This window comes from Diceros bicornis (assembly GCF_020826845.1).
Source record: "Diceros bicornis minor isolate mBicDic1 chromosome 22 unlocalized genomic scaffold, mDicBic1.mat.cur SUPER_22_unloc_1, whole genome shotgun sequence".
Classification (NCBI taxonomy): Eukaryota; Metazoa; Chordata; class Mammalia; order Perissodactyla; family Rhinocerotidae; genus Diceros; species Diceros bicornis.
The window spans coordinates 1102215-1129010 of NW_026690886.1; the positions used below are offsets into that span (position 1 = coordinate 1102215).

Sequence of the window (26796 nt, forward strand, 5' to 3'; positions counted from 1 at the left end):
TTTAACGTGATAGGAGAGCATAGGGGATAATTCTGACCAGGATATCAGCGGTCCTCAACTGGAGCTGTCCTTTCCCCGGGATGCATCTGGAAACACGCAGGATGGATTTTGTTTCTTGCTTTGTGTTTTCTTAATGGTTGTTGCCCTGGGGGTCCAGGAGTTCCTGAACAGCCTGTCACATCGAGCCGTTTCCCGCCTGAAGTGTTACTGACATCTGGGAAGACAAGCACTGATCCAGATTAAATGAACAATGTGGTAGGGAAATGTTTTCCATGGGTGTATAACAGGCAAAAGATGGTACCCTCAATACATAAGGAATATCGAGAAACCAATGTTTACAAGGACTAAACCGTAAAAGAGCAGGAAAATCAGAAATATAGCCAATAAACACACCAACAATATATCCAACCTATTTGTACAGGTAGAGAAATATGTATGTAAAGCACAGGAAATAGTCTAGGAGATTACACACCAAATTTTACTACCAACAAGGAATAAAAGTTGGGAGGTAGGTGAGAAATAGGAGTTTTTACCACTTGTTAGCTTGTATATTTCTGGAGTGTTATAATTTTTACAAAAGAGAATGTACTCTACTCAAAAAGATGTTTCAAATTTTAAAGAAATTATTTAAATGTTCAAAATGACTTCAGTTCAAGGATATTCATTAAAACATGAAGGGAAAGAACCCCCCCATGACTTTAATAGTCTCCTGTAACTTTTCTAATAGTTTACTATGTCGATTTTATTTCACATTTAGATCCTAACTCATAGGAATTTACATTTGTGTGAGGGATGCAACAGAAGCTGATTTTCTCCTGTTCAAGTGGAAAACCAACCGTCCAGGGACCATTCATTGTGTAGGTCTGGCTTTCCCAGCAGACCTGCAATGCCTCCTTCCCCACTTGCTAAACCCTGACAACTACCGCTGCCTCTCGAGTGCCCTAGAACTGGCGGGGTGAGCTCTGCAACCTGGGCTCCCTGTCTGCAAGGGGCAGCTACCAGCAGAGCCTTCTCCCAAGACAGCAGCAGGCATGCTGCACACAGAAGTGCTCAGGGGCCGTCTGCTGCAGAGCAGGAAACCCCTCATGGTGAGCAGGCAGTGGGGGAGCCCCGAGCACCAGCACTGACCTCGGCTGGGGGCAGCAGGCTGCTAAGGCAGGGAGCCCCCTCCCTTCAGCTCGTCCAGCTCCTCCTGCAGCGTGTGCACCTGGCTGTCGGCGGCTGCCCCTCTTCAGCTCGCTGTCCTTCTCCACCTGCTCTCGCAGGCGGCACCCGTACTCCTGTTCCCCCGGGAGCAGAAGCAGTAGGAGTGCAGCAGTCGAGGAGATCTTGGGCCCCCAGTGCTGACAGGATGACGCAGCTGAGGGACGGAGGGCTGGTGTCGCTGTGCTCGCCCCGCACAGCTTCTGTGGCTGGCTTCAGGGTGACATCCGTCGGAGGGTGGAGGGGCTCTGGGAGGGTTTCTGAGGCATCATTGTGAATGATGAACTTGGGGGTTCTGGGCCAAGCTCTCATCAGGCCCCAGGCTGGTCCTGTTGCAGCTGGGCTCCACATCTCTCTTCAGCCTCTTTTGGTCAATAGCCTCTCAAGGGACAGATGGCCTCTCTTGAGTGTGCTCTGAGAAGAAACTGTAAGAAGGAAGCCAGCCAATAAATCTGCACGCCCCGATCCTGAGGGATAAAGTCACCCACGGAAATGCCACTCTTACCCAGCAGGCCCTGGCTGGGAAGAGGGAGTCTCATCGCCAGCATCTACAGCAGATGTGTTTGCATCTCCTTGGCTGCCTGATGTTGTGGAGGCCACACTGTCTCCTGGAGTTCCTTCCAGAGACTCTGTGCCCAATCCTGACTGGCAGCTTCCTGGGCGGCCCTGGGTACGGGTTCACCCTGCAGAGCCGGTTACTTCAACTTGCGGGACCAAGGCTGGGCCCTCAGCTTTTCCCTCAAGGACCACAACGAACCTGGAGCTCCTTTCCCATCTGCTTCACGCGCATGTTCCACAGGCCCCCGGTGGCCTTCCTGGTGTCCTTTCTCCTGGGGCGGCTGTGGCCTTCAGCAGCCTCTTCTCAGTCAGGTGGAAGATGGAGGGCGTGGCCATGGCTTGAGCACGTAGTACTGATCCTCCAGCCTTTCCTGGAGCTTTTTTTGGTGAAATGTTCACTACAGACGAAAGAATGTTTAGTGGGGTCCAGTCATCCCTGTGAACAGCTTTTAACCATAGGACCAGACGTTTTGAGCCCATTATGTGGAGCCTGCAAGGATAAATGAAAAAGTAATTAGAAAGAAAGAATTAAATGTTTCCCCCTAAAATAATCAACTATAAAAGCAAAACAAGTGTTTTTGGGAACATCCACACCTGTAGCCACTTTGCCCACTTAAACCTTTAGTAAAGATTTAAGGAACACCTGCTTGCAACTTATTACTGGAATAGAAACATGAACGACCCACTGTCTAACTTAAGGAGGTGACCGTCTGTAGGACAGAGAAGGAAGGAAGGTGAGGACCTCCTCCCAGGCTGTGGTAAGTGCCCTGTAGGGACACAGACGTTCTGGCAGATAACACAGGATGACATCAAGACAACAGGAAAGGCTTCAAGAACCCTCTGAAATAGTTCTTAGAAGCTCATGGCTGCACAATCCTCCTGCTGTCCCTAGGATGCAAGACTTTGTGTGCTAAAACGGGGAGGGTTGGTCCCCCTATTTCAAAGCCAGGCCAGGTGTTGGCCAGCAGAGCCTCCCAGGCACTCAGCAGGGTGCCTGTTCCCAGCTCTGCTCAAGCAGCTGAGGATGCGAGACCACCGCTAAGGGGAGGTCAGCCCCAAGAGCTGTGGATTAGTATTACTCCTGTCCTCCCACTACCAGGAGGAAAACTGCTTCCTGTACAAATCAACCAGCCCCTGCAATGTACTGACCAAGACACTTCATAATCTCTTCTCCTCATTAAGGTAAAATCTCTATTTAGACCAAACTGTGCACGTGGGGGGTTGGGGGGGGTCTGTCCCGAGGGCTTTCTGTTCCACTTGAGGTCATCTAACACGCCTGAGACCACTGTGGACCAGACCAGGTGGATACTAGGTCCTCAGGGAGTTCCAAGCAACATGACTTTCTAACCTTTCTCAATGCTTTGTGACTAGTTACCAAAGGACCACCACCTCCTTTGCCCCTAGACCACGTTAAACAATGACACATGCCAAGAGCAACCTTCTCTGCAGTGCTTTGCCTCATTCTCAAAAACAGTAACAAAACTTTTGGGACACAGGCTCTGCAGGAAACCGTCAAGAAAGCAGGGTGGCTGACCTCTGAAACAAGCTCATGTTACTAGTTCTTTGGATAGATTGTAACAACTTCCAAATTAGAACAAACCACTGTAAACCTTCAGTAATACTACAGACAACAAGTGGCATTCAGGTCTTTCAAAATTCAATAACAACCTGCAACATGAAACAAAATGATCTGCCAGGAGGTTTTCAAAGTAGAATGTCTTCAGTGCACTGTTCTGGGACCTCCAGTGTGGAGTCCGCTGGAAAGGACTCATTGAACTAGCTGAATTCCAGAAGCCCTCATGAAGGGAGCCAGGCCAGGGGGAAGGCAAACTACTCACCCTGCTGTGGGAGCCCAAGGACGATGTGTAGAGAGGAGCCCCTTCACCGATCCCCGAGGTAAGCCTCCCGGTGAGGAGTGGGCCGTGCCATCCTCCACCCAGGATGCTGTCAGATGCAGAGTCCAAGTCCACATGGTCAGCCTCCCTATGAGGAGTGGACTGTGCCCTGCCCCCCCAGGATGCTGTCAGATGCCCAGTCTGCAGGGTCAGCCTCCCCCTGAGGAGTGGGCCTCGCCCTGCTCCACCCAGGATGCTCTCAGATGCAGAGTCCCAAGTGTAAGTCTCTCCTTGAGGAGTGGGCTGAACCCTGCTCCTCCCAGGATGCTGTCCAAGTCCAAGTCCACAGGGTCAGCCTCCCCATGAGGAGTGGGCCTTGACCTGCTCTGCCTAGGATGCTGTCATACGCCTCTCCAGCACTCACCTCCACATGCAGAGCCACCTTTCCCTGCACTGCCAAGAACCTTCTAGCAACAGAGCATCTGGGAGGTGTATCCATCCAGCAGGTACAAGCTGCATTTGCTCAGCCACATTCCTGATTGCAGAGATCAAGGCAGGCTCCCTGCCATCAAAAGAGCAGAAAAGTCACAGTAAATCCAAGAAGATAGTGACCTAAGGAAGAGCGTTTCCAGACTACCCTGTTACTTGACATTTTTGGCCCTAGCCCAAATCAGTGGAGAGCAGGGTGGCTGCAGGGTGGGGGTGAGAGGGTGGTGGAGGCCATAAGATGGGCTCTGGTGGCTGTGGGGTGGCCATGGTTGCCCAAGGTGCCCCGAGCAGAGACGGTGGTGCAGACCAAGGCTACACAGCACCCAGCGCTGACTCACCTGCTGGACAGGCCCGAGCACAAAGTGCTGCCCACCTCGGGCTGGACCTCATGGGGAGCTGACCGGGCAGTGGTGGCCAGGTACCTGTGGAAGGAGAAGGTGGTTTCTCCTCGTTGCCTGGCCAATGGGAGCAGTTCGTGGCCACGCAACGATCACCATCCCAGGCCTCAGGCTGTTGCACCGCCAGGCTCCGTGCCCCTCCTCACCACACCTGAGCGGGACCACCACGAGAGTAGAGCTCTGGGCAACACTCTATGGGATGTGGAACTGGTCCCCGTGGCCTACAGGGCAGGAAGATGGCAGCATGTGCCCACCCGTCCTCCGTAAAGCCAGATGGCCACGCCTGTGGGCCTAGCAAAATGCCTGCTGCCGCACGCATCCTGGGCTCACGCTGCCTAAACACTTCTGTTCTGCTGCCCAATGGGTCGCTGCTGCAGTGCTCTGAGTGAATGACCCAGACCCTGGGGGAGCCGAAAGTGTGGCCCAGCCCTCCGCTAGGGGACCCTCCATACGCAAAGATGGCGACCGATGCACTTCGGCCCGCAATTCCGGCCCCGCCTGCTTTGTTCAGCCAGATTGGACTTGGCGGCTGCCCGTGGCATCGCGCTCATTCTCCCGGGCAGCAGGAAGAGGGATGAGGGTGAGGGCACGCCCACCCGGGGTGGCCTGGGAGGCTGCGCTCACCTGAGTCCTTGGCTGCAGGGACTCGCAGGTGTGGTTTGCAGTGAGACCGAGGGGCGGAGCGGGGCCCTCAGGTGGAGTGGGCGGGGGCAGCACCCATGGTGAGACCAGCGCATCTGACAGCCCAGTCCCTGCAGGTCTGGACGCTTTTCCTGTCTGGCTGCTGGAGCAGGAGGGGCAGCAGGGTGTCAGAGAGTGAAGGCAGGGCGCCAGTGGGGCTGGGGCACCGGCCTGGCAGGCCCACAGCAGGTGGAGTGGGAGGGGCAGCGGGGCATCCGGGAGGGGAGGGAGGGATGCTGGTGGGGCTTCATTGTCGGTTCTTGGGTGAATTTTCCTTCCCCTCCAGAAGTTAAGAAGTGGAAGTTCTGTAACTCCTGTGAAGTTATGTTGTAGGCTAGAGGGGAGGAACCTACTCCAATGCTCACAACACATGCATGTATTTCTATTATTTCAGTGACTGATAGATCATTCAAGCTTCTTTTTGTGTGATGAAAAAGAGAAACTGAATCCATCTCGTTGGGCCTTAACTTCTTGGGGTCCTAATACAATGTGTTGGGGGCAGGGGTTGGGTATTGGTGCTTTGGTCAATGCTAGTGTTGGGGAAGAGGGAGAATTCCCCTCTGCCCTTTCCCTTAAGGTCATTATGGCTGGCCAAATAATTAAAAGACAGGTTAGCAGCAGAAAATAATACCAAGTTTAATAACATGTATACATGGGAGAAACTTGGAAATGAGCAGCTCGTCATTCTGTCTAAGCTGCTTGCTTAACTATTGTATTGTAGCTAAAGGCATGGAAGGTGTTGGAGGGGTAGTGGTTTGGGAATTCAGAGGGGAAGAAGACAATTCACGTGGAGATAGAAATGCAAATGTTTGTCTGACAACTCTTTTCAGGGCAAGCTATAGAGACTGTGGCCAGGGAGAGACAGACATTTTGATAGAATGGGCTTGTAGGTGCCTTTCCTATTGCAACATCTATTTTAGATTATATTACAGCCATCATATGATATTGGCTCTTTCCTGAAACAGGTCTTCCATGTTAAATTCTCTAGGCAGTTTTGGAGGGGAAACTCATATGTTCTTCCTGAGTGTTCTGAGTCTTTATTGTCTTCAGCTCGAAATAATCCACATACCACAGAGGTGCATCTTGGGGTCACCTGCCCTGAGCACCGTTACTAGCATGCTTTTGCTCCAGAGGAGACAGTTCATTAATTTCTGCTGGTGGGATATTTTGGAATTTTGTAAGTTGCCTTGAAAGCATTTGTACACAGGCTCTCTTTTTCTTCCCACAGCAATTTTAGTTCCCTCATTCCTTGTAAGGAGTGGTTTGCTTTCAAGTGTCCCTGCATCTGTCAAGGAAGACTTCCATTTGGTTTAATTCCACCTGTCTTCATGGATGGCGTTGTTTTTGCTTCCTTTTTCTTTTCCCGGCAGCTGCAACATAAGTTTACTGAAATCTCAGTTTGGGAACTGTACGGTAGACGTGTAGGCAATATTTCAATGGTTTGTGTCATCTGGCCACTTAAATGTGTTAAGTGGCTGGAGGAAACAGTAGCCCTGACTTCCAAAGGAGCATGTTCAGCAGATGTATTTCTTGTGAAGTTTGTTTAAAAAAGAAAAAGAATCAGACAGTGTTGTACTGTTTGCTGGGGGCACGGGGTGGGGGAAGGAATAGAATTATTTACTTCTCCATCTGTTCTCAGGTTATTACTGCTTGCATACCTACGACTATTCCCAGGAGAGACTTGGTTAAGGTAGAAAACAGTTTAAAGTCAGTCATATTACGTTACATGTGAAAATCATCATGTTCAAGTTAGGAGTAGGCATGTGATGAGTGGTAATGGGACACTGAAGGCTGCTTCAAAGTAGAAAAGGTGTTGGCACTTGAAGGTCTCTATTGATGCTGATAAGAACATGTATGGTTTTTGCAGGATGTGGTAGGGAGCTTTCTTTCTAACATGATGCTGTAAGTCCTTTTAGGGCTCATTAATGGACCAGCCTCCCCTGGCCCCTGGGGTTCTTACAGATTCGGCCTTCCTTGCCCAAGGGTTAGGCTGTTCCTGGTTGTTTTTATAGTCATCCATTCATTAAGCTGCATTTCTTATTGAGCGCAAGGTTTGGTTCATGCATTGTCCTAGACCCTGGGGCCAGAGAACAAAACACAAAAAGGATGCCCTCGGTGACATTCTGGATGTGACACCAATAGTGTGGCTCATGTGGGAGAGTGATGTGTGCCAGGCTGGATGGGGGTGGAGTTGTAGCCAGGAGGGCCAGGAAAAGTCTTACCACAGAGGTAGGTTTTGAACAAGGCCCGAAAGCAGTGCGGGAGGAAGGGCAACTGGCCTGCTCTGGGAGCAGCAAGGAGGCCTGTGTGGCCAGGGCACAGCTGGTGAGGGAAGCAGGAGCTGAAGGCAGAGTGGTGACTTAGGCCCAATCATGGGGCCTTGTTGTTCATAGTGAGGACTCGGGCATTTATTTATTCTGAATGAGATGTTGACCCTTTGGATCTTTTGAGAGGACAAGTAACATGGCCAGGCATATGTTTAGCAGACTCCATCTGGCTGCTCTGCTGAGAATATACCACATAGGGGCCAGGGCAGAGGGCAGGAGACCAGTTAGGAGGCTATTGCAAGAAGCCAGGCAAGAGGACTTGGAGGCTTAGGTCAGGGTGGGGAGAGGAGGTTTAATTCTGGGTGTGTTTGGATGTCGAGACAGTAGGACCATGTACAGATGGGAAGTGGTGTGGGGTGGGGCTGGGGAGGGAGGACTTGAAGTCAGTGCTGAGTTTATGGCCTGAGCCAAGAAATAAGAAACTCAGCTGGGGAGACTTGGGGAGGTCCTGCTTGGTGGGGAGATGTTTGGAGTTTGGTTTTGGCTGAGTTGACTGTGAGATTTATATTTTGTCTGTGGCTCTTTTCCACGAGAGAGCAGAGAATGGCCACCTGGAATCTGTCGTATGAAGTCCCTGTGCCCCTCCCAGGCTCTCTTCTGGCACAGACATCCTACTGGAAGGTCTTGGAGTGGAGGTTCCTCTGTGCAAACTTTCTTGGGTGTTCTGGCCTGTCAGCATTGCCCCTCCCTGGGTTTGTCACCTTGAAAAGATTTACTCACTTAGTTGAGCCTCAGGTTTTCAAAAGTTAAAGTTTATGTAATAAGTGGGCTTGAAAAGCAGTATAAAATATTTCCAAAGAGGCAAGAAATAGGCAAATTTCAGAAAAAAGTAAAAGATTCTACTATTACATTGAATGTGTTAAAAATTCTTGTTTCCCTTTCTGCCTCCCCTGAGCGTGTGTAGTCATATTGTTAGTTCTGTTCTTTTCTTTGGGATTCAGTGTTTTCAAATGGAATTCCAGTGCTTACACTTGAACAGCAAGTGTTAACTATGATTAATTGTTTATAAAACAGGGTCTTGCCATGGAAATAACAATTAACATTATTTTCTGAAAGTGATAAATACATGTGGCTTTTCTTGTTGAACTAGAAAAATGCATTACAACTTTCTTCCCTCCTTTCCACGTAAACTGTAGGTTCGTGTGAATTTGCTGGATTCTTCAAACACTGGGTTGTGCCATTTACATGATCACTGTGGTCCAAAGCAACGTGACTCGGAGCAGAGGCCTGGGGTCAGGGTCTCTAAGCTAAGCCCCCCTTGAGCCTGCACAGGGAAGTACTTGAGTGCCCACACGTTCTTCCTGGGTGTCCTCCCTGCCCATACCCACTGCAGAAGGAGGCTTTCTGCTGAGAGAAGCTACAGAGCCCTGGAAAGCTGGGAAGGCACCTCCACAGGGGCTGGGGGGTGCTGCCCTTCCTGAGGTTGTCCCTGTGCTCCTCTTTGGCCTGTGTCCACACGTAGGGTGGAGTTTTGCACCCACAGTGTAGGTGCCCGCATAGTGTGATGTGTGCACATTGAAAAAGTCTGTGAATGTCAGGAGTTCTGTGTCTGGATTAGGGTTTATGAATTTAGGGTTCATTTGAGTCACAACCTTAAACTGCATCCTGTAGAGAGTCTCCTCACTTGTGAGAGTGGGAGCTGAGAGAAGGAGCCCTTCTCTTCCTCCCCAGGCAGAGGAGGGTGTGTGAGCTCCCAGAGTCCATTCCTGTGGCTGCTCAGGTATCCCCACACTTCTGCACCAGGTACTGACCCACTCCAGGGCTTCTGTCTCCACCAGGAGACTTTAGAATGTGTTTAACATTCTGCATGTGGCTTTCCCTCTGTCCTGTGGGAAGCAGGCTGCTTATTTGTGCTGATCCCAATATTTGTGTTTCTTTCCTTTGGATTCCTGTACCGCTTGAACACTGCCGCCCTGTGCTTCTGGCTTCCCTTGGCTCTTTGTAATTTTATTTCCTGTATGAGAAATAACATTTTGAGTTTCTTGGGCTTAAAAATGTGAATTGATGGAGAGATATAATGTCAATAAGGGAAGAAAATTGTGGAACTAAATAGAATTTTTGTTCTTTTTAGGCAAGAGAATCTCAAGATGTGAAATGAATGTGTTGAAGTTTTCAGGTGCAGTTTGCATTTTTACATTAGTGTTTGCGTGTGCGTGTCCCTAGAGAATATAGAGATTTAAAAAGCTAAAGCAATGGAATTTCTATTTTAATTGATGTGAAGAAAACTAATCAAACTAATCCTACTATGTTTAAGGAGCTAAACCCAAACCCCTATGGCATTATAATATGCCACTGACTGGTGAAAATACTGCCTGTGTGAGACACAGTGGAAGACAAACTAGGATGCAACTTGTCCTTTTAGTTAGAGAGAGATATGCAAATTTCATTTGTTATGATTTACTCTTTTGTAACCGTTAGTGTGATAAAGGAATTAAATCTTAGATTGGTTTCCTATGTACAAAAGTTATAATTAAAGAAAACTATTAAATGGGAAAACATGGTATGTGTAAATTTCTCTATTTATATTAGATAAATCTGTAAGACAGAAAAGTCTAACCTCAGAAGAGTCACTGCCAACATTTCTGGGTCCCCTCCAGCGCTGTTACTCCAGCCACCCCCAGTGCACAATTCTGATCCTTCTTGAGCTTCTGTTCGTGTTTCTTTATATAAAAACAAGCCATTGCGAATGCATGCTTTTCTTTGCATGTTTGTCCTTGTAATGAGCAGTCAGACTCCGCACTTTTTGATGTGTGCTGACAGCTGATGCCTCTCCTCTCCCTCTTCACCTCATGTCCACACCTGGACAAGCTGAAGAGCAAGTCCAGAGTCTCCCTTCTCTGGCATTGGCTTTGGATCCAACCACACAATCCCTGTCTGTGTGCAGAACTCTCGTCCTGGTCTCACCCCTGGCAAAGATTTCTTGCTTTGACCAAACTTTAGTCAGGATCCTGAACCTTCTCCTAGGTTTGTCTGTGCACTTCCTTGTAAAATCCAGTTTTAGTAAGAACCTTGCTAAGTCAGTTTAAGCAGAACCCACACCCGTAGATCTGATCACCCTCGAGATCTGCTTGGGCTCCTCCACGTCCCCCCGCATCCCTCAGGTGGTGTCTGATAACTCTGGCCTGTCTTCGGTAAGAATCCTGTTATGTCAGGTTAGCCAGAAACCCCAACACTTGTTTTTTCTCTTAGTAATTTTCCATCTCCTGACCCCCACCATGCTGCCTGGCCGTGAATGCTCACTTGCCCATGCTTCATTCAGAGTCGAGCCCAATCTCATTTCTTCCCTGCTGTGAATCCCATCACAGTGGCCTCTACATATTGCAGTGGTTCTGAATAAAATATGCCTTACCATTTTTGACAAGTGTCATTGAATATTTTTTCTTTAAAACCCCCAACCACGATAAAAACCCAGGCCTGGCTTCTTTCCTTGCTCCCTCAAGCCATTTCAGAGCTGCTTGTGATTTTGGCCCTGCTCCCCTCAGAGACGTCTATTATGTGAGTCATAAGACTTTTGCTAACTTCTGTGTGTGTGTGGAGGGGGGCACACACCAGCATCAGTCTCTCCATGGCAACCACAGCACTTGCCAGTGAGCAGTCATATTTTGAAAGGAATCTCTTTCTCTGGGCAGTAGGTCTAAACAGTGAGTTCAAAATATTCAGTGAACGATGTACTAAACAGATGTGCTGTAATCCAGGCTTTGTTGTTCCATTTGAGCATTGACTCTAAGTTAAAGTCACCGGATGCATTACCCCTAACAAGAGAGCGAGCCTGTACAAAGGCCCGGGGGGGGTGGATTGGAGGGGGAGGGGAGAGAACAGGCTCAGTTAGAGGGACCAGAGGTCAGAGTGTGAGAGAGGAGTTGGAGAAGGGGCTAGAGCAGTCAGTAACAGCACAGCAGCCAGGTCAAGGCCCTGTGCACCATGTCTGGGAGTCAGGATCTTCTAATTGCAGTCAGTGGGGGAGGCCCACTTCTGCTTGGATCTCTGGGGGACAAGAAGGTAGTGTCTTACCACGTCTGTCTGTCCACAGCTACCAGACCCTGGCCAGGGAACACGAAGCGCTGATGCAGGAGTACCTGCACCTGCTGCAGATCGTGGAGACGAGAAGACACTGGCCAAGCAGCTACGGCAGCAGATTGAGGATGGGGAGATCAATATCGAGTGGCTGAAGGCAGAAGTGACTGCTGGCTAGCGGTGCAGAGGAGGGTGGCCAGGGTACCCAGGGCAAAGACCCAACACCTCACACTCCAGGCTCCTGCAGGATCGGGGGGGCACATGACCGGCAAGGGGGACCAACTTCCAGCCACAGCTAGGCCAGTCTCCAAAAGTAAATTTAGTGATGCTGGCAGAGTGGGAAGGGCCTTAGTCAGATCTGAGTTCAGATGTGCCACTTGACAGTTGCAACTTGAAGGCGCCGCCCCCATCCTCTATGCGTCCATTCCTTCATCTATAAAACAGTCTTTTTATACTTGCCTGACAAGGTTGTGAGGATTGAGTGAGGTTATTTATGGGCGAGTTTTTAGTTACTCTGCTGATGACCACATTGACTAAGCATCTCCACATTATCAGCTGAAGAGTCCGGCGACACAGAGTCCCTGGTAGGTCATTATAGTGTGGGCTCCTGGCTCAGTTCCAAGCAGTCGTTCTCTCTGCCTGTCATAAGAGCTCCTACAGGGGCTCACCGGCTCCAGGCTCATCGGTCTGGAGGCCATGCTGTTGTTAGGTTAAGCCTTCTAGAACTTCACTACTCAAACTGTGGTCCATGAAGCAAGAGCATGTTGGAAATGCAGAATCTCAGGCCCTGCCCAGACCTCCGGAATCAGAATCTGCACTTTCACAACATCCCAGTTGATTGCCATTTACATTAAAGCTTGGGAGGCGCTGGCTCTCTGTCCCTTAGACGCCCCTCACCAGCTGTCTACCCCAGCGCTGAATGATCTGATTGCCTCTCCCCCCTCATCTCACCATGCTCACCAGATGCTCAGAGCCATTTGGCCACATCACGTAAGGACCGAGGACTCTGAGCTGAGGACGGAAAAGTGGAAACATAGATTCTAACCAGGGTCGGCTGCATGATTTGTAGGGCCTGATGCAAGGGAAAAATGCAAGGCCCTGGGTGGAGTCGGGGAAGTCGACCTCCCCTTCTCACAGCCCACCAACCCACCCATGGCAGACAGGCGACCCCCCAATTTCAACCTCCAACCTCCTCTAACCTCTGTGCCATGATACACTTGGTACCTAGATGAGGGGTGGGCAAGATACCCATGCTGAGTCACTCACCTAGTGCCCAGGCATTGTCTCCTTGCCCTGCCCTGAGACACCATCGGGAGTGCACTGCACCCACTCTTACTGCACCTACACCGAGGCTCCTGAAGAGGGTTGAGGGTGACTCACGGAGGGATGTGAGTTTTCCTTGCTGACTAGACCCATTTGCTCCCAGACAGAGGGTAGAGGAGGTCATGGGTTCTGGGGTGCCAACATATGTGGAGCGAGTAGCTGAGAGAACATCCCAGGGAGGCAGCAGGAGGCAGGAACACATGTGGTCTGAGGCTCCAAGCCCTTGGGGTGTGCTCCATTGTTCCGTCAGATGTTACTCGTGAAAACAAATTAAAAGAGAAATGGTTAAGAACTTCAAGGTTGCAACTGCGGAACTTGAAACCCGAAGCATGGGGCCTTCTGAGCATAGGACCCCATCACACGCCCTTGAAGCCAGCTCTGCCTGGAATGTTCAGAGATCTGAAGTTGCCAATTCCACCTTATGGTGCCACTGCCAAGCTCTGAACTGATGGTCACATCAGCTCAGAACTTGAGGTTGAACAAAAGTTTCAGATTCCACATACCTCCTCTACCCTGCACCAGGCACTGTCAGACATGCTTCCTTAGTCAGTCCCCATAGCTATAATCATAGGATTGAACGAGGAAGGGGGCTAAGAGAACTCAAGTCACCTGTCCAAGCTCACACAGCTGGGAGGTGGCAGAGCCAGAACTAGAACCCACGTCTCCATGTCTACTTGCTAGTCTTCCCACTCGACTCGTAGCCTCTTCCCATGTTGCCCCTGGGATGGGGGCTTGTCCCGAGTCTAAACCATACGGTTCATTCTGAGATCTATCCTAGCCCTACATATATCCCTGAAACCAAGCTGAGTCCTTGCTAGGGACCAGCACCAGGTTAGTGGCTTCATGATCAAGGGTGTCGGGTGTCATTCATTCACTCACTCACTCATTCACTAACTGCCTAAGATCAGCTGACCACTGCCTCATCCTCTTCCCTAGGCTCCTCTTCCCTCATCACTTGGGGCTCCAGCCAGTGCTCCCTGGTCATGAGCTGTGCACATCTTGGCCTTTGCACATGCTGGGGCTTCTGTTTGGAGTGCCCCTGCCACCCCCACGCTTCCCTGCCTGGTGGGATCCTACCAAGCTCGAATGCCTCCTCCTGGGGACTCTCATCCCAGAATGTTCTTCTTGCCCCCTGCTCCCACGGCTTTCCCACCCTCAGCATGCCATGTCAGAGCCAGGTCCTTGGGTGTCTGTCCCCAACCCGGCCTGGTGAGACCTCCTTGAAAGCAAGGGTGTCCTTTATCACTCTGTTCCTTCTGACTCACACATAGTAGGTACTCTGTAAGGGCTTGATGAATGAATGGGCATCAGGCTCTGTGGTAGGCAGTAAAGAGATGGAAGTTTCTACCCTTAAGGTCTGATTGGGGTAGAGTGTGATTGGTGCCATAATAGAGCTTGCGGTGTGAACCCAGCTAGAAAATGAGTCATTTTATGGCCATAGAGAGTGTGGGTTCATGTCGCATATGACCTTGAAAGGTTTCAGGGGTTGGTAGGCCAGAGAAGGGGTGGGTGCAAAAGGCAGGGCCCTCTCTGGTGCTGGGGAGCACAAAACTGGTCAGTTTTGAGTGAAAGTGTGTGTGTGTGTGTGTGTGTGTTTGTCAGTGTGGCAGCAGAGGCCTGTTTGGTGGGAATTTGGAGCAACGTTTTCAACTGAGTACATTACTCTCCAGGGCAAAGGATTTCTCTAAGAAGACTGAAAGATCAGCTTGGTAAAGGCTTCTGGCTGTAGTCTCTCTCTCTCACTGTCTCTCACTCTCTCTCACTCTCACTCACTCACACACACATCCACATCCTGCAGGGCAGAGGACACCTGTGTGCTCTGGAGGGGCTTTAGGAGGGTGAAACAGAGCCCATTTCCCAGGAAGTAGGCCATCAGGTAGGCAGGAGGCACTGAGAAGCCAAGTAAGTGATGAGTGACGCCCGTGACAAAGATAGAGTGTCTTAGAAAGTCAGAGCTGGGAGGGATCTGAGAACTCAGCGGTCCACAGAAGAGGGAGGACTTATCCAAGGTCACTCCAAGGTCACTTCCAGTGTTAGAATCCAGGCTCAACCTTGGGTCTCCTGGCTGCAGATCCTTGGCCTGTGCCTGCCCCACAACTTATTCCTTCCTTGCTGGGGAGACGAGCCAGATAAAAGGTGCATGTTCGGGAACCACTGTGTCAGCTGGATGGCCTCAAGCTCTCATGGTCCACCTGATAGCCAGAAAAATTCCTCAAGCCCCATCCCACTTATTCCTGAGGATTTTCAGGGTCTTCCATTTTCATGGCCACGTCTGGCTTCCAATTCTGCTCTCCTGGCTTCTTGTATCACTTCTCACAGTGGCTGTCTTCACTCAGTCTTGACTGCCCCTTACCCTCGTATGGGCACTCCTTGTGTCCATCAGGTGGAGCTAGATTCTGCTGCAATTACAAACAGCCCCCAAGTCTCAGTGGCTTAAAACAACAAAGATTGCTTTTTCTCTCACACTGTGTGTCCATTGTGGGTTCCGCTCCACAACATTCTCACTCAGAGTCAGGGTCACAGGCTGATGGGTCTCCCACAATCAGGAAATTCACCAGTCCCAGGGCAGGGGAAGCAACGTGGCAAATGGTGCCTGACAGCACTGCTCACAATTCATTGGACAAAGTGAGTCACTTGAACACACTCAACTTCAGGGGCTTGGGAAGTACAGTCCTGCCTGTCCCAGGAGGACAACCAGAGTATCCAGGAAAGACCTAATGACACCCAACTGGCTCCTCTTTCAGTCCCCAAGCCCCTGACACCAGCCAAGTATAGACCAGACTTTCTGAAAGGCTTAGATACAGTAGAAGGGGTTTGCAGTACTGAAACAGAAAATGGCTTAAAGGTGAATAGAAGACATCCTTGCCCTTCTGTCACTCAGCCTTTCCTGCTACACGGATTTCTTGCTGACCTCTCCTCACACTGGCCTCTCTCCACATGCTTCCAACGCCATTTTGTTGGTGGTGGGGGTGTTCATATTCTCTTTATCTGCCAAGACCCTCGCCCCCATCCAGTGATGTGTTGGAGCTGGCTTATACCAATTTGCAAGTTTGTTGTGAAATTTTCAAGACTCTTTCAAGCTTGTTATTTGCCCTTTGGTAGCTTAAAATGGGCCAAGGTTGGAATGTTTACACCATGGAAATCAGCCAGTGCTACCAGTCAGAGTTTTTTTTTCAGAGAGCTGGTCGTTAATCCTTTACCAATATACCCTTGTCTACACTTTCTTCAGGACCAGCTAAATACTTTGCTGGGTCCAGTGCAAAATGAAAATGCAAGGCTCTTAAGAATTTCAAGGCAAAAACAGCAGAGCCTGAAACCAGGCATTAGGCCCTTCTAAGCGGGCTGTGGACAGGTCACACATCAAGGACATTGGCCCTGTCCAATGCTCCATCCCTGGAGCCTCCACCCGCAGCCATGTCTCCCTAGAGGTAACGGGAGAGCATACCCAAACAAAAGTCTGCACAAAATTTATTAAGCAAAACTATCCAGCTCTGCTTAGTCTCTTCTTTTCCATCTAAACAGCCCTCTTGGACCTCATCTTTTGTAACCAAAAAGCTCCAAGGACCATCTAAAACAAAGGGAACATCCGCCTCTGAGAAGAATCCTCCCCTCCTCTAGAATCTTCAGTTTGGCACCATTTCATTGTTTTAATAGCTGTTTTTCTCCCATTTATGATTGGAAGTAAGTTGGGATGGCTCAGGCAGCTCTAAAGGGCAGGGTAGGAGTTTAGAGATGGTGGTGATATTTTCCTGACTTGGTAGCACTCAGAATCCTGCAAGCCTAACTCTGTAAGAAACTGCAGAGATCTTTAGTTCAGGGTTTAAGGTAAAACTGTAGCCATGGAATCAGGTTTGCAAACCAACTTTGACATGGAGAGGGCAGCCTTGACCCCTCCCCCAGGCAGCCCCACTGCAGGGCCCACTCTGTGCCTTGAGTCCTGTTTCCCATGTTCCTCCTGCCATCCCCAACCCTGCTGTCCTGCACTCAACACCCTGTCATACTCTGCATCTTTGTTCACATCATCCCCTCTGCTCCAATTCCTTCCATTCTATAACACACCTGTTGGGCTCCTTTTTTTCTTTGTGAGGAAGATCAGCCCTGAGCTAAAATCCATGCCAATCCTCCTCTTTTTGCTGAGGAAGACTGGCCCTGGGTTAAAATCTGTGCCCATGTTCCTCCACTTTTATATGGGATGACACCACAGCATGGCCTGACATGAGGTGCATCGGTGCAGGCCCGGGATCCGAACCGGGGCCGCCAGCAGTGGAGCTCATACACTTAACTGGTACACCACGGGGCCAGTGCAGTTGGGCTCCTGTTTTGTCCTGCAAAACCTCTGGGTAGCGCTTGTGGCTTCCATGGTGAGACCCTCCCACTGCAGTAGGTGTGCACCTTGTTGGAGTATAAGTTACCTCTGTGGGTATCTGACCCTCTTCTTAGGCTGGAAGCTCCTCCAGGGAAGGGATCTGACTTATCCACCTCTGGCTGTGTCTCACCCGTGCCCAGCATGGTGCCCACCACAGAGACTCCATCAGGACATGCTGACAGGATTGGCACAAAGGGAGACAGAGATGGGCATCTCTTAGGCTTGGAAGAGGCCAGAGGGAATGGAGGAAGGAGAGAGAACTGAGTTGTGTGGCAGCTGTTTGAAAAGCACGAAGTACAGAGATCTTTAGCAAAACTTTGCTAACAAAAGAGAGAAAACCCAGGACTAATTCCTCCACCAATGACTGCACTGACTAAATGCATTCTGGATTAAAGACACTGTCTCCAGAGAGGGGACTGGGGTGTGGCAGGAGCCGATGAGCAGTGCTGCTAAGGAGTGTGACAAATGAGGGTTTGCCTCTGATGGGCCAAGAAAGTCAGACTGTGGGGTGGAAAGTGGGCAGGGCTCAGCTGAGACACCAAGCATTGACCCAGTTGGGCAGACAGAGCTGGACTCTAGCTGGCGAGTTGGGGTGTAAGCCAAAGTCCGAACTCTCCATGGACATCATTGACAAGGGTCAGCTGAGCAGGCCCTGATGTCAGCCAAGCAAACCCAGATCCAAAGCAAATGCATCCCCAGAAGGGACCTGCAGGGTAAGGGAAAGGCAGCCTCTGCGATCTCAGTGGGGCTGGGGCTCCTGCCGCCATCCTGACACTGGCTCATAGCAGGGTTGGGCCTTGGCCCAAGGCTTCTGCAGGGTCCCCAGGCTCACAGCTTTCCAGAGCTTTGCCCACCCGGCCCGATCCTTAAATCAGACTCCCAGACTGCCAGTGCTGCCTGTGCTGGGAACAGAGCGTCTCACCTGACTGCATCTGCTTTTTGCTCTTGTCCCTGGGGAGTAGATGTCCTGTAGATGCCTCTGAGAAGAGCGCCATCAGTTTTACATACATACTGTTACACACACACACACACCACCATCCTAAAGAGAAAAAGATACAACTTGCAAATCCCAGAACTGGCAAAGAGAGCAGACTGGCATGGGGGTGATGACATGAGGGCAGTGAGGGTGCAGACTGGGCATCCACGTGTCTCTGAGCTCTCCACAAGCCCGTGTGTGTGAATCCCTTAGCTCTTTAGAGTTCAGATCCAAGAACAGCCATTTTTTCATGTGCCAATTTTCTCAGAGAATCGAAAAAATAGAAAAGCCTGCATCAGCAATGAATATTACTCCATTAGATATTTTCAGCCACTCTTCAAGCACAGGCCGGGGTAGTTTTAGCAACCCAAAAGTGGAGAGAGGGTAACTGTCCCATTTTGCTTTCAAAGTGCTCCATTCGCTCTATTGTCAGAGCCCATTCCCCCTGCGGTTCAGCAAGTGGCCTTGAGGGGACAAAGCCACGTGCCCTGAAAAGGGAGCAGAGCTGACTCTGTGGCATGTTTGTGATTTCCTGAGCTACTATCTTTGGACGTGTGCCACACAGCTTAGGGGTGTCTCTGTGCCCATTCAGCACCTTCCACTCCTGCTCTTGTTGTACTGAGGGAGTGAGACTCCCGGGTGGGGGTTTGCCCTCAGGGCACAAACTGCTGGGAGAGGGGACAGCCCCCTGTGACACATCCCCGAGGAGGACAACAGCAGGGGCCTCCAACAGTCAAAGTTCTGGGTCATCACAGAGGAGGGAGCAGAGAGCACAAGTGGGCAATGGGACCAGGGAGGGGCATCTGATGTGGCAGAGAAAGAGAGAGACAGCTGCAGGGAGAGAGGGACAGGCTCCTAGGTTGGGGCTGCCCTGACTCCTGGGGGTTTCACAGTTTCTCTCTGGGCCTGTTTTCCTGTCCACAAATGGGGTACATGACATAGTCCCTTTGGCTTCCCCTCTGTCTTTCAGCTCAAACCCCAGACACATTGGGGAGGTTCCCAGGTCTCCAGGGTGGTAGGAGCTGCGGGTGATGAGCAGGGGCAGAGGACGAAGAGTTGGGAGGGGAGGGGGCTGCAGGAAGTAGCAGAAGTCTCTCTGGCATCCTTACAGCTCATCCTGGGAGAGGGGACTCAGGCTGTGTTCTGGAGCTGGCTGGCTGGGGAGCATGGGTGGGGAAGAGGGTGCTGGGAGGGGAGCCATGGAAAATGTGGCTGCCAGGGGTGCTCAGAGGGCCATTGCCCAGCCTGGTACTAAGCTGCCAGTGAGAAGGCATGTTCCCCAGTGCTCTTTAGGTGGTGACAGGGCAGGTGTTTGGAAGATGCTGGGTGTTTTTGCTTTTCTAAGTTCTCCCCCAAAAGGCGGTGGTGGATAGCTAGCATTTACTGAGCACCTTCTCTGCACCAGGCCCTCAAATTGTCCCACTACTTGCACAGGTGACCTCATTTCACCTTCATATTTTACAGGAAAGACCTGAGGTTCAGAGATGTTAGGCATCTTGTTGGAGGTCACATAGCTGAGAAGCAGCATAAGGCAGATTTGAGCCTGCTCTGTGTGGGTCTCAAGCCCTAGCTCTTTTCACATCATCAGTGGCATTTCCTCTGAATTTTCCAGAGACCTGAGATCCTCTAAGACCCCTCAGGGTCATCCCAGCAGATGGGCACTGAGGGTGCAAGGAAGGCTGGCAGCGAGAGCAGCTCCCGTCCTCTGCCAGCTTCCGGGGCATGTGACCCATGTTTAGAAAAGCCTGTGTTTGGTGTAGAGCTCTGCTGTCACCGTCTTGAAATTTTGTCATTTTTTAACAAGGGGTCCTGCATATTTGCTCTGCACTGGGCCCCACAAGTTACATAGTCCATCCTGCTGATGGGGTTTTCACATAAGGTGTCACTTGAGAAAGGCGTTTGTTGCTAGAATCCCACCGGTGGTGGCAGCCCCTGCCCTCTCCCTGGGCCCCTCAGCTCTGCTGGACTTGGGGGCGAGGGCCCATTGAAGGGGCAGGAACTCCGTGGCCGGAGCTTACCCTGTGGCTCCTCTGTCAGTGAGGCCATCATGTGTTTGCACCAGATCTTTGCCAAGGCCTGAAGGCCTGCATCTCCAGCTGGCCCACTGGGGTCTGGGTGAGCAGGCAGCCCTGGCAGAGGTCCCCAGGCCACCTGCCCCCGTCTCCACCTGAGAAGTCCCTCTCCAGGGCCCACTCCTCCAGGCTGGCGGCACTTCCATCCTCCCCGAGTGTAACAGTGGCCCCTTAAAAACTTACATAATCCCTCAGAGGGGGCAGAAGAGGAAAGACAAGTTGGCAAAAGCTGTTTTTCTAGGAGGAAGAGATATATTTTTAGTTTCTTATCTATTTTCCCTTTTAAAAATAATATATATGAACACATTTGAGAAAATTTGACAATCTAGAAAAGCAGAAAATGTTAATAGCTATATCAACAATAGTTCTCCTTCCCAAAGATAACCACTGTAAACACATTGATGTGTTTTCCTCAAACTTTTTTCTATACACAGATCTTGGGATCCCCCCCCCATTTCATTTACATAATGTCACACATATGAATATTGAATTTGAATATTGATGTGTTTTTTTTTTTACTTAAGATTAGCACATGCTTTTCGATGGCTGTATGATGCTCCAGTACCTGTGAGCATGCCCTCATCCATGCAGCCATCTCCCATCATTGGCTCTTACAGTTGTCGCAGCTTTTTGTTACTAGAAACACTCATCTCTGCATATGAAATGTTCATATGAGAGAGCGTCTCCTTGCGACAGGTTTCCAAAAGTAGAATGACTGAAACAAAAGGTAGAAGCAGGGTCAAGGCTCCCACTCCGTCCACCCTGCGTCACTGCTCTCCGAGCTGGCTACACCGTCCTGACGGCCCCAAGGGCTGCACAGCAGGACCCCTGCATCGTGCCTCTCCCACACTGAGTGTGACTCTTCTATTGTTCACTTTCCTAAGTCAGAGAGCCCCGCTTTTCCCCAAGATCACAATGAGAAGACGCCCTAGAAGGAAAAGGTCTGCACTTCCTGTAGTTGTGTCGTTGAACGGGCTGTCCCTTGGGTAGTGTAAGAGCTCCCACTTGAGAGTTTATCGCAAAGGAAGCACGTTTTTCTTTTTTAATGGAGTTTATAAGCAGAGGTTTCAGTGGGTTCATCCCTGCCAATCAAGTATTGAAGGGCAGGTTTGGGGAGATTGGCTGGCATTTCAGGGGCTGGAAGACAGGGTATTGTGTATCCAGGAGGTTGGGACAGAGCAGACCAGTAGCAGACCCACATTGCTGAACCTGGGGAGGCATGGAAGGACAGGGACACACAGATAAAGGGACAGACAGCTGAGGGGACATGACTCGGGAAGGCATGTCATGTGGGGGAAGCACTGGAATGGAGGACTCAAGAGAGCTGGTTCCAGGCCAGCTACTGACTCACCTTATGACCACGGATGGGTCATTTCTGTCACTGGTGGGGCACTCTGGGAGGCCTCTTGGGGGAGTCAGGGCTGAGGGGGACGTGGAGCTGCAATTCAGTTACCACAGAGGCCTCAGCTGAACCCCCAAAACTCCAGAGCTGGACGGCCCTTCAGACCCTTCAGGTGGCGAGGCACACCACAGCACCCACAACAGCCCTCTCCGACCTTCCAATACACAGGAGTCAGACTAGACGGGGCCCCATCTCTATAAAGATCTGTGACTCTGATGTGGTCCCAATGCCTGGGGCCACCTATCTGGCCCTGGATAGGGCAGTGGTGCCAGAGTCATCCCCAAAGGCAAGGGTGTCTCTGGGTGGGAGGTCTGAGCCTGGCCTTGACCTCCGTGGGTCGGGCTGGGTGACCGAGGGTTTGTGGGGCATCTCACCGAGCAGAACTGTTGGCCATCCTGCTGCCCGTGTTCAATTTCTATCAGGAGCTAGTATCCAGCCAGCAGTACAGCCTGCAGACCCTGGCCAACTGCAAGCAGAACAGTGACTGACAAGCTGCTGAAGCACTATGAGGCCAAACTGACTGCAAGGAGAGAGTTTTGGAGATCTTCCTCACTGACCCCATGTTCCAGCTGGCATCTAGCCCTGTCCTTGAGGGCGAATGCATGGGGAGCCCACTGGGGGCCATGACAGTGAGGGCCACAGCTGGGAGGAAGCCACACCTGGGGGCACCAGCGGGCCATGTCTGGGAGATCCTAAGCCCTAACAGGCCCCAGCTCTGGGCTGCCTGGAGAATGGGGTTAGAGCCAGCCCCTGACCCAGCGGACCACAGGCCTGTCCAGCTCCACAGAGCAGGCAGTGTGGGAAGGCGAGGAGGATCTCCTGCGTCCTGAGCCCACCTCCAGGCCCTTCCTCTTGCCGGCTTAGAGCCTCAAGCTCTGGGCTTTTGCCCCAGACAAGACCCTGGAAAAGCATCCACATTAGAGTCTGAGATCAGAAGTGCTGTGGGTGTCCGTCCTCAGCCCTGCTCGTGGGAGTGCTGGGAGCTGAGAGAACCATTCTCCATCTGCTTTCTCTCTCCCTCTCTACATTGCTGCTCTCTCTGACTTGCTTCATCACAGTCTCTCTCCTTCCCCATCCTTGCCTCTGTCCCTCTCCCCCTGCCTCTCCCTGCTGCAGATTCCCAGGCACATTCTGACACTGCACGAGCTTCTGGCCCACTTTTCACAAGCACATCAAGCCAACAGCCTGGACGATGCCATGGCTAAACTGGGGGGGTTGTCTGGGTGAGCCCAGATCCTGGGTGTCCCCGCCAGTGGACAGGCCAGGGCTGAGGATACTCCCCAGCAGGAGTTTGCTGAACCCCAGATGGTAAATCTCATGTTCAGGTTAGGATCCCAAGAGGTGGGGTTTGGGGGACACCCAGCCTGCCCCACCTGGAAGCAGGGTCCCCGGAGCCATCTGAGGAGTTCACAGCTGAAGACCAGGGGGCAGTTGGTGGGGTGGTGTGGGTGGTGTGCTGTCCCTGGCACAGATGGGGTTCGAGGAAGGGCCCTGGGCACTCACATGGGTCCACCTGCCATGATGGGGATCCGCCCAGGGACTCCCAGGCACTCTACCAACTTCCTCTGTTCTCCAGTGTCAGTGTGTCACAACCTGTGGTATAGGAGCCCCAGAGGGGAGCCTGGGTGATGGGCCTTCATGAGCCCAAGACTGCAGTCAACAGCAGGCAGTGTCACAGGTGGACAAGCCCATGACTTCACCAGTGTCAGAGGCCCCAGCCCTCTGGTCAAGGCCCCTCTGCTGCCCCTCTTTCAGTCTCCAAAGCCCAGGGGGAACCTTCCTCTGCCGGGGCAGAAACAGAGGGACCAGGGACGAGGCTCCTACAACAGCCCAGGCAGCAGCTGATGGTGGGCGGCACCAGGTGGTGGCAGTGGAGGTGAGGAGGAGGTTCAGATTCGGGGTGTGTTTTGAAGATGGAACCAACAAGAGTTTTTGATGCACTAGATGTGGGGAGAGAGAAAATGGGAGGCAAGGGCGATTCCAGAGTTTTTGGCTGAGCAAGCAGAAGGTTAGAGTTGCTGCTAACCGAGATGGAGAAAGGTGCAGGAGGGGCAGGTGTGGAGGGGAAGTCTTTCTTGCTTCACTGGAGCTTAACTGGGGGCATGTTGAACTTGAGATGGACAACAGTGGTGGAGAGGACAAGAAGGGAGGAGGGCGTTTGAGTCTGGAGTGTAAGGGAGTGAGCCATTAGAGAGCCATTAGCATGGAGATGGGATTATAGTCACAAGACTGGTGAGATCACCAGGGGAGTGAGTTTAGGCAGGAACGAGATGCGCACCAGGAGCTGAGCCCTGGGCTCTGCACCTTATGGAGGCCAAGAGATGATGAGCAGCCTTGTACTCAGTGATGGGCTGCCAGAAGCTGCAAAGGAGGGTCGGTCTGCAGCGTGTGAGGTGCTGTCCCCAGCTCTGCCAACCACTCAGTGTCCTAAATGGCTTCCCGAGTCCAGCAAGAGGCAGCCAGTAGGGCCACGGCTCCCAGCTGGGCAGAGGGAGGACCAGGCTGGACCAGGGCAGGGCACAGGCCCCAGAGTGGAGGTTCTTTCAGGGAGCAGATGTAATCAGAGCATGATTGTAGACTAACAAAAACCATTGTGGGGTGGGGACCCCAGTCCTCTAGTGCCACAAGTAGCCAAATCCTGCACACTTCCCCAAGGAGAAGACTTGGGGCTCCAGCGAGGCTCCTCATCCCTGCGGGATGCCCTGTCCCGGTGCGGGCAGTGGCGAGGAAGGCACATGGGTGCCAAGGCATTTATTTTAAGATTCTGATCCCATTTCCCGCAGCCTACTCGTCCTTTGTCCCACCTGATCACCTGTACCTGGCCTGAACACAGCCCTACTGGCACAGAAGAGGGTTTTCCTATCGGCCTGACAGCAGCCCTTTCATCCTCCTCTCTCCCTCTGGGGACTGAGGAAAGCTCCCAGCCCGGCAGGAAGCCATCAGATAACAAACCCTCCCTGGCTGTGCTCAGAAACACTCCTCCCCTGGGGCTGACTCTCTCCTACCTCTGGCCTTTGTCCTACTTTTTCTCCTGAACCTCATCTCTTGGGCTCACTGTAACCCAGGTCGTCACTTCCAGTTCCCCTGGGAGGCTGCGTCCCTAGGAACTCCTCGCCAGCTGCGTGGACAGTGTGGCTCTCAGCACAAACCCCAGCCGGGGCTGGCAGCAGTCCTGAGCAGCTGCAGCTGGCACTTGTCTAACAGTGAAACTAGTGTTGCTACTGTGGGATCGCCCCCTTGTTTGTAGCAAATACAGCCCTCCTCAGCAAAATCCCCACCCTCGTCAAAAGAAATGGTTCTGCTTACCTTTGCTAACTTCCAAAAATGAATCCCTATCCAGGGAACTAGCATATCCTTGAAAGGTGCCTCCCTGTCCCCTGTCCCTTCCAGAAGAGGGCTAGGGCCTGGGCTACTGAGAATAGCATTGCTGGGAGGAAGGGACTGAGGCTCCTAGGGAAGAGACCCCATCTCCATGCCCCAGTCTGATAACCAGAAAACAACGATAATAGTAGTTTTATAATAACACTTTGCAACCAGTGATAATAGCAACAGTGATCACGGCCCTTTACTCAAGCACCTGCCGTGTGCTGGGCCTGAGGTCAGCACGTGAAATGCGTTCTCTTCCATCCTCACTCCGACCTTCTACAGGTGAGCAAACTGAGTGTCAGAGGGGCCCAGTAATTTGCTCATCACGCTGAGTTCATTAATCACAGATCCAGCTCGACCAGTGTCATCTCTCATTGCTGGGAGGGTTAAACTGGACAGTGTCTACTAGAGAACTTCATAAGCCACGCATATTAACCAGCCCTCTTGGTGATCTGGTCGTGGTTGTAGAATTTGAAGCATCAGCAGACAAATAAGAGGTTTTATGCTTTTCTTGGAGTAGGTGGGGTACTTTTTCCAAACACTTCTCCCTCCAAAATTACTAACTTCCTAAGACTCCTGAAAACCCACCAAGGCTCTTAGCAAAGTTGGCAACTCACGCCTCTTTTCCCACCAATGCTATTTTTAAAAAGCAGTTAAATGGCGCCACCTCCTGGAGGAGGAGTGTTGCGGCAGTCAGAACAGGACAAATAGGAGAGTTGTCCTTATTCTCAGATTAAGGGACAAGATGTGTCCTGCTCCCCCCCAGACATGCTGGAGCCTACTGAAGTCAGTCTTTCCATGAGCCAGCGCGATTGCCAGGTGCTCCAAAACTAAGCCATTCCAGGACCCAAACATTAAGGAAGCAACTGTATAAAGTACAGTTGGGGGAGGAGCGGAGATGGCAAGTGCAAAGGCCCTGAGGCAGGATGAGTGAGTGGAGTTCTATGGATGGAGATAAGGCCAGTAGTGGTGGTGGGGGCAAAGTAATGAAGAAAGGTTGTTTCCTGTACTCCCGTCCTCCTCCTTGTTTTGCCATCTCTGTTCCACGTGGCTCAGACTTTTAAATCAGACCTGCATTCTAGCTATTAATCTCCATTTCCTTCTCTCTGAAATAAGAACACCTGTCTCCTTGGGCTGTCAGAAGGATGATGTGAGATCATGCCCATAGAGTGCCCAGCACAGTGGGCATTCAATATGCATGTTCTCTCCCCTTTTGTGACCACACGCTCCACCTGAGAATCCTGGGTGCCAGGCCTTCTTCCTAGGTCTGGCCAGAGGCCCGGCATTCCCTTCTCCCTGAGAGGTGGGGGCAGCCTGTCTCTGACTTAATTTCTGTCCCCACAGGATAATGCACAATGAAGTAAACGAGGCAGAGTGCCTCCCGGAAAACATAGCCATGGAGGGCGTGTTCAGGGAAGGCTGTGAGACCCCCCTGGACACCAGCCACACTTTTGTGAGACAGGGCATGGCACCCTGCCTCCCCTCAACCTCAAGGTAGGCCCCAGCAGTGGTGGCATTCAGGGACACCACCAGTTGGTTTGGCTGTCATGTGCCAAAATCCGCCAAAATAATTGCAAAGTATTCCAGGGCTGCTGGAGGAATGTGACAGCTGTATGTAGATGTCAGTATCTGCACACATGGATGCAGATATTACTGGTTTTCACAGTTCTCTTCTCTCCAGATGTACACATGATTCTTCCCAGATGCCCTTGCTGTGTCTGTGGATGTCACAGTAAACACTGACATGTCCTTTTGGGGAGAGAGGAGTGGAGGAGAAGGACAGATA

The 26796-nt window shown here is 51.4% G+C and overlaps 1 long non-coding RNA gene across 2 annotated transcripts in view; it reads right to left on the minus strand.

Annotated features, from left to right (window-relative positions):
* LOC131401917 (uncharacterized) overlaps positions 1-26796 on the minus strand; it is a 73805-nt gene that overhangs the window by 21359 nt on the left and 25650 nt on the right. Inside the window, exons 1-2 of one of the 2 annotated variants that reach the window (XR_009218126.1) lie at positions 4021-4214; positions 1129-2251 (exon numbers count right to left, since the gene is read on the minus strand). This is a non-coding gene — a long non-coding RNA (uncharacterized LOC131401917). Of the gene's footprint in view, positions 1-1128; positions 2252-4020; positions 4215-26796 lie in introns of those variants that run through there. The other variant, XR_009218127.1, reaches the window with a different exon arrangement.